Source organism: Eubalaena glacialis, chromosome 7 (genome assembly GCF_028564815.1).
Source record: "Eubalaena glacialis isolate mEubGla1 chromosome 7, mEubGla1.1.hap2.+ XY, whole genome shotgun sequence".
NCBI classification, from domain to species: Eukaryota; Metazoa; Chordata; class Mammalia; order Artiodactyla; family Balaenidae; genus Eubalaena; species Eubalaena glacialis.
Window position 1 is genome coordinate 111,070,277 of NC_083722.1, and position 8,614 is coordinate 111,078,890.

Here is an 8,614-nt window from a genome sequence, read left to right on the forward strand (position 1 = left end):
GCTTCAAACAAGGGCGGCCGAAGTGCTTCACACAAAGCTTCCAGCCTCCCAGTAGTTACTGAGACCGAATCCTGCAATTTCCCATTGACTCCTTAAAGTGACAGAGTGGGGAAGGATAGCTGATGACAAGGAAAGTATGAAACACTGACTAATCATTTAGTGAGCTTTCCGTTGGTTGGCTTCCTCCTCTGTGACCTTATGTTGAAACTATCTCTACTTCTGCAAACTAACTGGTAAAAGAAAAACTTTATTTGCAAATAGTTTTAAAGTTTCAAAATAAAACCATCCATCTTTTTTTTATTAATAGAAAAGTAGATGCATTCATTTTAAAAAAGTAATTTCGGGACTTCCCTGGTGGTCCAGTGGTTAAGACTCCACGCTCCTTATGCAGGGGACCCAGGTTCGATCCCTGGTCAGGGAACTAGATCCCACATGCCACAACTAAAAGATCCCGCATACCACAACGAACAGCCCGCATGCCGCAATGAAGATCCCTCGTGCTGCAACTAAGACCCGGTGCAGCCAAATAAATAAATAAATAAATAAATTTTAAAGTAATTTCATGTCAAGCATCTACATTATTTAAACTTTGAAACAGGTAGTGAATAGCAGGATAATGGTGTGTTTAAATTGTTTCCAAAGAGTATTTTACAAGATGTCTTACGTTGTGTTTTGAGAGAGCATTATACAGTGTAAAATTGGACCATGTAGCTCTCATAATCTATAAACATAATGTAATTGATTTTTTTTGGGGGGGGGAGGATTTATTTATTTATTTATTTATTTATTTTTGGCTGTGTTGGGTCTTCATTTCGTGCGAGGGCTTTCTCTAGTTGCGGCAAGTGGGGGCCACTCTTCATCGCGGTGCGCGGGCCTTTCACTATCGCGGCCCCTCCCGTTGCAGGGCACAGGCTCCAGACGCGCAGGCTAAGTAGTTGTGGCTCACAGGCCCAGTTGCTCCGCGGCATGTGGGATCTTCCCAGACCAGGGCTCGAACCCGTGTCCCCTGCATTGGCAGGCAGATTCTCAACCACTGTGCCACCAGGGAAGCCCAATGTAATTGATTTTTAAAGATTAAATTTAAAAAGAACTATTATATAATTGGGTGAATTAGGATCTAAAATCTAGAAGGACATTTAGTCTAATCTCAGAGTATTTAGTCTAATCCTCTCATTTTAAATTTAAATTTAAAGAAGACTTATAGAGTTGCACAGAGTTCCTACAAGTGCTAAAAAGAACTGATGTTTCTTCAGCCATAAAAAAGAAAGAAATAATGCCATTTGCAGCAACATGGATGGACCTAGAGATTATCATATACGTGAAGTAAGTCAGAAAGAGAAAGACAAATACCATATGATATCACTTATATGTGGAATGTAAAATATGACACAAATGAACTTACGTACGAAACAGAAAGACTCACATAGAGAATAGACTTGTGGTTGCCAAGGGTGAGGGGGTTGGGGGAGGGATGGATTGGGAGTTTGGGATTAGCAGCAAACTGGTATAGATAGAATGGATAAACAACAAGGTCTTCCTATACAGCACAGGAAACTATATTCAATATCTTGTGATAAACTATAATGGAAAAGAATGTGTATATATATATATATATATATATATATACACACACACACACACATACACAACAGAATCACTTTTCTGTACCGTAGAAATTAACACATTATAAATCAACTATACTTCAATAAAATACATTTTTTTAAATATGAAAAAAACCCTGATGTTTTTAATATGAAAACAGGTGCCACCCACATGTCATAAGGGCTGTTACCTGTGCTTGTGCCCTGATTAGTCCAGTTAACTGCAGTGGAGGTAAGAAAAGGAGGGCCCAAATCTAATACTATACACTTCTTCATTGTGTCTCCAGCCCTTTTCTGTGGAAATTTACACAAATGGCCATTCTAGTTTATAAATTAGTAACTTATGAGTTTGGCAAGGATGAATCAATTTCTCAATCTTGAGAAATATACTCAGACTTCAATTTAAGAAACATAAACTTTAGACTCTACATTTTCATAAGGACTATGAAAATGTCCTCCAATTATGAATTATAACTACAAAAGAGAATGTTTGAATTTATACCTGGCTGAAGAATGGCTTTTAGGTAATTAAATATTACAGTTACAGCTAATGTTCCCTTTAACCATCCCCACCCCAAGTCCCACTTCTTTCTCTTCCTCCCAATATCATGCAAATGGTATATATCCTTCTGGTCCATTTTTTATATCACATAAATAAATGTATGTATACATTAAATGTATAAACTTGGGCAGACTATTTAAATATAAAATTTTTATAAATATGTAAAATTTATATTATATTGTATTATATATTCTGTAACATATATTACCATATGTATAAATTATATAAAATTTATATATAATCTATAATATGAATAATTTAATTATATAAATATAGGTTATATATAATTTTTATATATGGTTTATATATATCAAACAATACATACATAGTATCATATCTATCTGCTTACTTGTATGTGTTCCCTCACAAGAACCTAAGAGCTGCAAGGCAGGGACTTTGTCTTGCTTTGTCTGTTTTCTGCTGTACTTCCAGCTCCTAGAATGGCTCCCTATACATGAAAGGCACTCAAATAGCTGCTGAATGAATAAATATCAATCTTTATCTTGCTTTTCTAATTTGGTATTATGTTTCTGAGATCTGTCTATCCATATAAATGTATATACACACATATATCTGTATTCTTTTTTATAGTTCATTATTTTTTACTGCTGTGTATTATAGATATACTATATTTTATTTATCCATTTCCATATCCATTTCCCTAATGGAGGGTATTTATGTTATTTCCACTCTTTTGCTATTATACAATGTTGTCATAAGCACCCTTGTGTACAGGTCTCCTCAGGCACATGTGGGAGAGTTTCTCTACGGTATACAGACCCAGAGGAGAGGTGCTGGCAGTGAACAGGCTGTATTTTACGTTTCACTGGTTGCCTGCCATGTGACTCTCAAAGTGGCCATACCAAATTATACTCCCAGCTGCAGTGGCTAAGGGTGCCATGTTTCTCAAATCTTTGCCAACATTTTATACTGTGAGATGATTTAATTTTTGCCTATCTGATGGGTGAAACATGGGGTCTCTCTTGTTTGTTTGCTTCTATTGAGATAATTGTAGATTCACGTGTAGTTGAAAGAAATAATACAGAGAGATCAGATGTACTCTTTACCCAATTTCCCCCAATAGTAACATCTTGCATAATACAATGTCACAATCAGGGTATTGAAGTCGATACTGCCCACTGATTCTGTTCAGCTGTCCTCAATTTTACTTGTACTCTGTGTGTGTGTTGTTTAGTTCTATACAAGTATGTCTCATGCATAGGTCTGTGCATCCATCTCTGCGCTCAAGAGACTGGACGGCTGCAACGTTGAGTTCCTTCAGAACTCAAAGACATGTATGTCATGTATATCTCTTGAGGAGGAACTAGGACGCTATTTTATTGCTGAACTATTGTTTCTTGACTGCTTTTCCTTTATTCCTGCATTCCCTCACTTCCCTTAAGATCCTTAATTACTGAGACCTGTTCAAGGGCAAGCACTGTGGCCAGGCTTCGATCCCAACATGGCTTAGGCCAAAAATGGCTTCTCTTATGTCAAGAAAGCCATGCCGGGGCTTCCCTGGTGGCGCAGTGGTTAAGAATCCGCCTGCCAATGCAGGGGACACGGGTTCGAGCCCTGGTCCGGGAAGATCCCACATGCCGTGGAGCAACTAAGCCCGTGTGCCACAACTACTGAGCCTGCGCTGTGGAGCCCGCGATCCACAACTACTGAAGCTCGCAAGCCACAACTACTGAAGCCCGCGCGCCTAGAGCCTGTGCTCCACAACAAGAGAAGCCACCGCAATGAGAAGCCCGCACACCGTAACGAAGAGTGGCAAGCCTGTGCGCAGCAACTAAGACGGAGCGCAGCCAAAAATAATAAATAAATTAAAAAAAAAAAAATAATAATAATAATAAAAAAAAGAAAGCCATGCCTGGTTCTCTTTCTCCAGAGACCACCTGCCCTACCTGGTTACACAATCTTCAAGTATTACAAATAAAGCTGCTGTGAACATTTGTGTAAAGGTTTTTGTGTGCACATGTTTCCACCCGGTATCTTGTCTTTTTCCCACATCACAGTGAGGTTGAACATACTTCATACATTTGTAGGCCATTTAAGTTTCCTCTTTTGAGAAAGGCTGATTTGCTCGTTTTTTCTATTTTGTTGTTTGCCATTTTCCTACTGACTTGAAAGAGTTCTTTATATGTTCTGGATACCAATCCTTTGTCAGTTATACGATGTTGTGTTTATTGATGGTTTAGTGATCATTGTTTCTCAAAGTGATGTAAAGAGTAGGAATTGATAAAGAATTTCTGAAACTTGCATTTGGATGAAGGGACAGAGGGATTTCATTCAGGCTGCCCACACTGTGTTTGGGGAGACGGCTGCCCTCTCCCCAATGCTCTGTAGCACCACCTTTGCCTCTGTTATATGCCAACTATATGTTTTAACGGTGGCATGCAGGATGCCAGCCAGAGAGCATCAAAGCCTCTGCCTGCTGCAGGGCAAACGCCAGGCATCCTTACGTTTGCTTTTAACAAACCCTTTGCCTCATTCAGAGGAGGCATTCAGACGCGTTATTGCATCACAAACCCATGCTTCTCAGCATTTCGACCCTCGGAAGCTGCTGACTTCATGATGTACTTTCTTCACGATGCTGCCATTTTCCCCAGCGCTGCAGCCAGAATTTAGAATCCTGACTCACCCTCCAGCCAGCCACCGAGAATGCTGATTATTCTGGTATGGTCAGTGCTCTCAAAGTGACTTTGACGGGGGAAATAGCTTCTGGACAAGCCCAAGCCAGTGCAACCTCAGGTAACAGGGAGGCCTTTTCTTTCCTGACTCTCATCTGCTCAGCCTCTTGTTCTTTCTGCCTTGGCAGATGCAGAAGCCATGCTCCTGCAATCCTGGCCAGAAAGCTGTGGATTGTACGAGCTGGCAGAGCCTGCACTGTCCTTCTGAGCTCAGAGAGTTGTCTTTCCCATCAGCACTGAAGTCCCGGCTGGGGGGCAGCACCCACAGTGCAATGGTCTGCAGAACTGAGTTACAATTCCAAATTCAGCTTGCATTTCGATAGATTACCTTATAAAACATTCACTCACCAAAATTATCTCGATTATCTTTTATGCACATTGCAGTTCCCCAAATTGCCAATGGAGAAACTGATACACAAAGTTTCTTATAATTTCCCCTCAACCCACAGCAAAAACATAAAGGCAGGTAATAGGATTTCGAGGAGCATGAAATTTATACCTATAAAGTGTTATACCAAATAAATATTAAAGAAAAGAAGCTTTGGATATTCAAAGGTCTGTGGTGAAGGTCAAACAGTTATAATATATGAAAATGCTTTGCAAATTCCACACTGTTTTACCAAGGTAAACTGTGATTAAGATCAATTTCTGTTAGCCTGACACATGTCATGAAATTCTTTTCCTAGGGCTTCCCGAGTAACGCAGTGGTTAAGAATCTGCCTGCCAATGCAGGGGACACGGGTTCGAGCCCTGGTCCGGGAAGATCCCACATGCTGCGGAGCAACTAAGCCCGTGCGCCACAACTACTGAGCCTGAGTGCTAGAGCCCGCAAACCACAACTACAGAGCCCACATGCCACAACTACTGAAGTCTGCATGCCTGGAGCCCATGCTCCGCAACAAGAGAAGCCACGACAATGAGAAGCCCACGCACCGCAACGAAGAGTAGCCCTCGCTCACTGCAGCTAGAGAAAGCCTGCACACGGCAATGAAGACCCAACACAGCCAAAAATAAATAAATAATTAATTAATTTAAAAAAAGAAATTTTTTTTCTACACTGATTTATTACAAGTAAAGAAAATATTTTGGACACATGAATAAGCAATCACAGTATTTCTCTTGCATGTGAAGAATGATTGGAAGTAATTTTTCCCTTTATTTAGGGGCTGGTTTCCTCATTTGATGCAATAAAAGTTCTCGGGGGATTACAACTGACTCTAAAAGTTACTGGTGCTGAAGATTTACCCAAAATGAAGTCTGCTTTGAGTGGCACAGAATTCAAAGACAGCTCTGGACCAAACTGAAGTGAATGGTGAATTCGATCTTTTCTGTGCTTCCTCCTTTCTTCCTTCTGGACACTTCAAATCCACATCTAGTTTTCTAGGGATTTCCTGAGTTGACCAGGGCCACTTCCTTCTCTCTTCCAGGTTGACCAGCCCCATTCCATCAGGGACTGTCATTCTATCAACCCACGTATGCTACGATAATAATAACCTCATTTACATAGCATTTCATAGTTTGCACATAAAAATTCAGTCAGAATTTATTGTGAGATTATTATGTGCCACACTCTGCTGGGCAGTTCCACCTTTGTTACATTATTTAGTCGTTTGTCATCTTATTATTTGAACCTATGAGGGTTTTTTAAAAAATAAATTTATTTATTTATTTATTTATTTTTGGCTGCGTTGGGTCTTCGTTGATGCACGGGGGCTTTCTCTAGCTGCGGTGAGTGGGGGCTACTCTTTGTTGCAGTGAGCGGACTTCTCATTGTGGTGGCTTCTCCTGTTGCAGAGCATGGGTTCTAGGCACGCGGGCTTCAGTAGCTGTGGCGTGCAGGCTCAGCAGTCATGGCTCGCGGGCTCCAGAGAGCAGGCTCAGTAGTTGCGGTGCATGGGCTTAGCTGCTCCGCAGCATGTGGGATCTTCCCGGACCAGGGATCGAATCCGTGTCCCCTACATTGGCAGGCGGGTTCTTAACCACTGCGCCACCAGGGTAGTCCTGAAACTATGAGGTTTAGAAATCTCATAGATTCAAGCACGACCTCTCTAGGTGGGATCTAGATATTTAAGTAGGAGACATTAGCACCCTAACCTACTGTTTTTCACAGGGTGAGATGCCTGGATGCTTTAGGTGGTATATGACAGGGCATCAACTAAAATTGCGCCATATGGTAATAAAGTGTCATCTCAAGGAGAAAGCCTCAGTTTGGTGCTTACCAGCCTTTAACTCCTCTGTGACACTTTACCTACCCTGTGTTGAGTAGCCGTCTTGGATGTTATCATTTTATTGTGACAACATAATATACAAGTTATGCTGTTTTCTCACTTGTGCAGTAGGGTCTCCTCTTTTTTTTTTTGGACATACACACATAGATGTTTTATTTTATGGCTGAACCATCTGAGAGAAAGTTGCAGATTTTGTACATTGTTTTTACAGAGATATAATTGACATATAACATTATATTAGTTTCAGGTATACACCACAATGATTCCATATTTGTATATATTGCAAAATGATCACCACAAAAGTCTAGTTACCATCCTTCACCACAGTTACTCATTTTTTCCTTGTGATGAGAACTTTTAAGACCTATTCTCTCGGAGGGATAAATTAGGAGTTTGGGATTAACACATACACACTACTATATATACATTAGATAACCAACAAGGACCTACAGTATAGCACAGGGAACTCTACTCAATATTTTGTAATAACCTATAAGGGAAAGGAATCTGAAAAAATAGATATATATGTATGTATGACTGAATCACTTTGCTATATACCTGAAACTAACACAACACTGTAAATCAATTTTACTTCAATAAAAAAAAAACAAAAACACTTCATACCAAAAAAAAAAGACCTGTTCTCTCAACAACTTTCAAATTCGCAATACAGTATCATTAACTATATTCATCATGCTGTACAATCTATTCCCAGGACTTATTTATTTTATAACTGGAAGTTTGTACCTTTTGACCCCCTTCACTGATTTTCACCTACCCAACCCCTCACAACCCAGCAACCACCAATCTGTCCTCTGTTTCTATGAGCTCGATTGTTGTTTTTTTTTTAATTCCACATATAAGTGAGATCATATGGTATTAGTCTTCCTCTGGCTTATTTCACTTAGCATAACGCCCTCGAGGTCCATCCACGTTGTTGCAAATGGCAAGATTTCCTCCTTTTTTACGGCTGAATAATATTCAGTTGTTTATATGTACCACAATTTCTGTATCCATTCATCTGTGAAAAGACACTTAGGTTGCTTCCAAAAGTTTCCACTTAAAATAAGAATAAAATGTGAGTTAATCTAAAAATAAACATGAAGTAAATAAGAGCAGAGGAAGTACACAAATGTGAAGAGTCAAAAGGATAGGTGGATGTGACAAAAGGGAGTCACGGCTGTGCCAGTGGAGCCAGTGTGGAAACCTAGTGAAATCCAAAGGACCGTCTATCGGCGGAGGAGGAGAGGAAAGTACCCAGGGCAGCATCTTCAGAGCCTGTCGCCTGGCCGGGGGTCTGCCTTTGGGCTCTGACGGGCCTTCAGGGTCCGCTGTCAGAGTAATCTGCATGATAATCAGGGTGGAAGAAAAGAGCCTCAAGAAATACACTACTGCCATTAAATGTAAAACCCAAGATTTTCTTGAATATGGCAAGAAAGCTGTTGAAGAATCAACACAATTGTCAACTATCCTGGAGGACTGACAGTGTTTTAAATTGAGGGGAAAATAAGAGGACAGAACCAAGTTCCT

At 40.2% G+C, this 8,614-nt stretch overlaps 1 non-coding gene across 1 annotated transcript; it reads left to right on the forward strand.

Annotated features, from left to right (window-relative positions):
• The first annotated feature begins 348 nt into the window (after positions 1–348).
• Positions 349–421, forward strand: TRNAK-CUU (transfer RNA lysine (anticodon CUU)). Its single transcript has one exon. It is a non-coding gene; the product is annotated as a tRNA-Lys (tRNA).
• Positions 422–8,614: the final 8,193 nt, after the last annotated feature.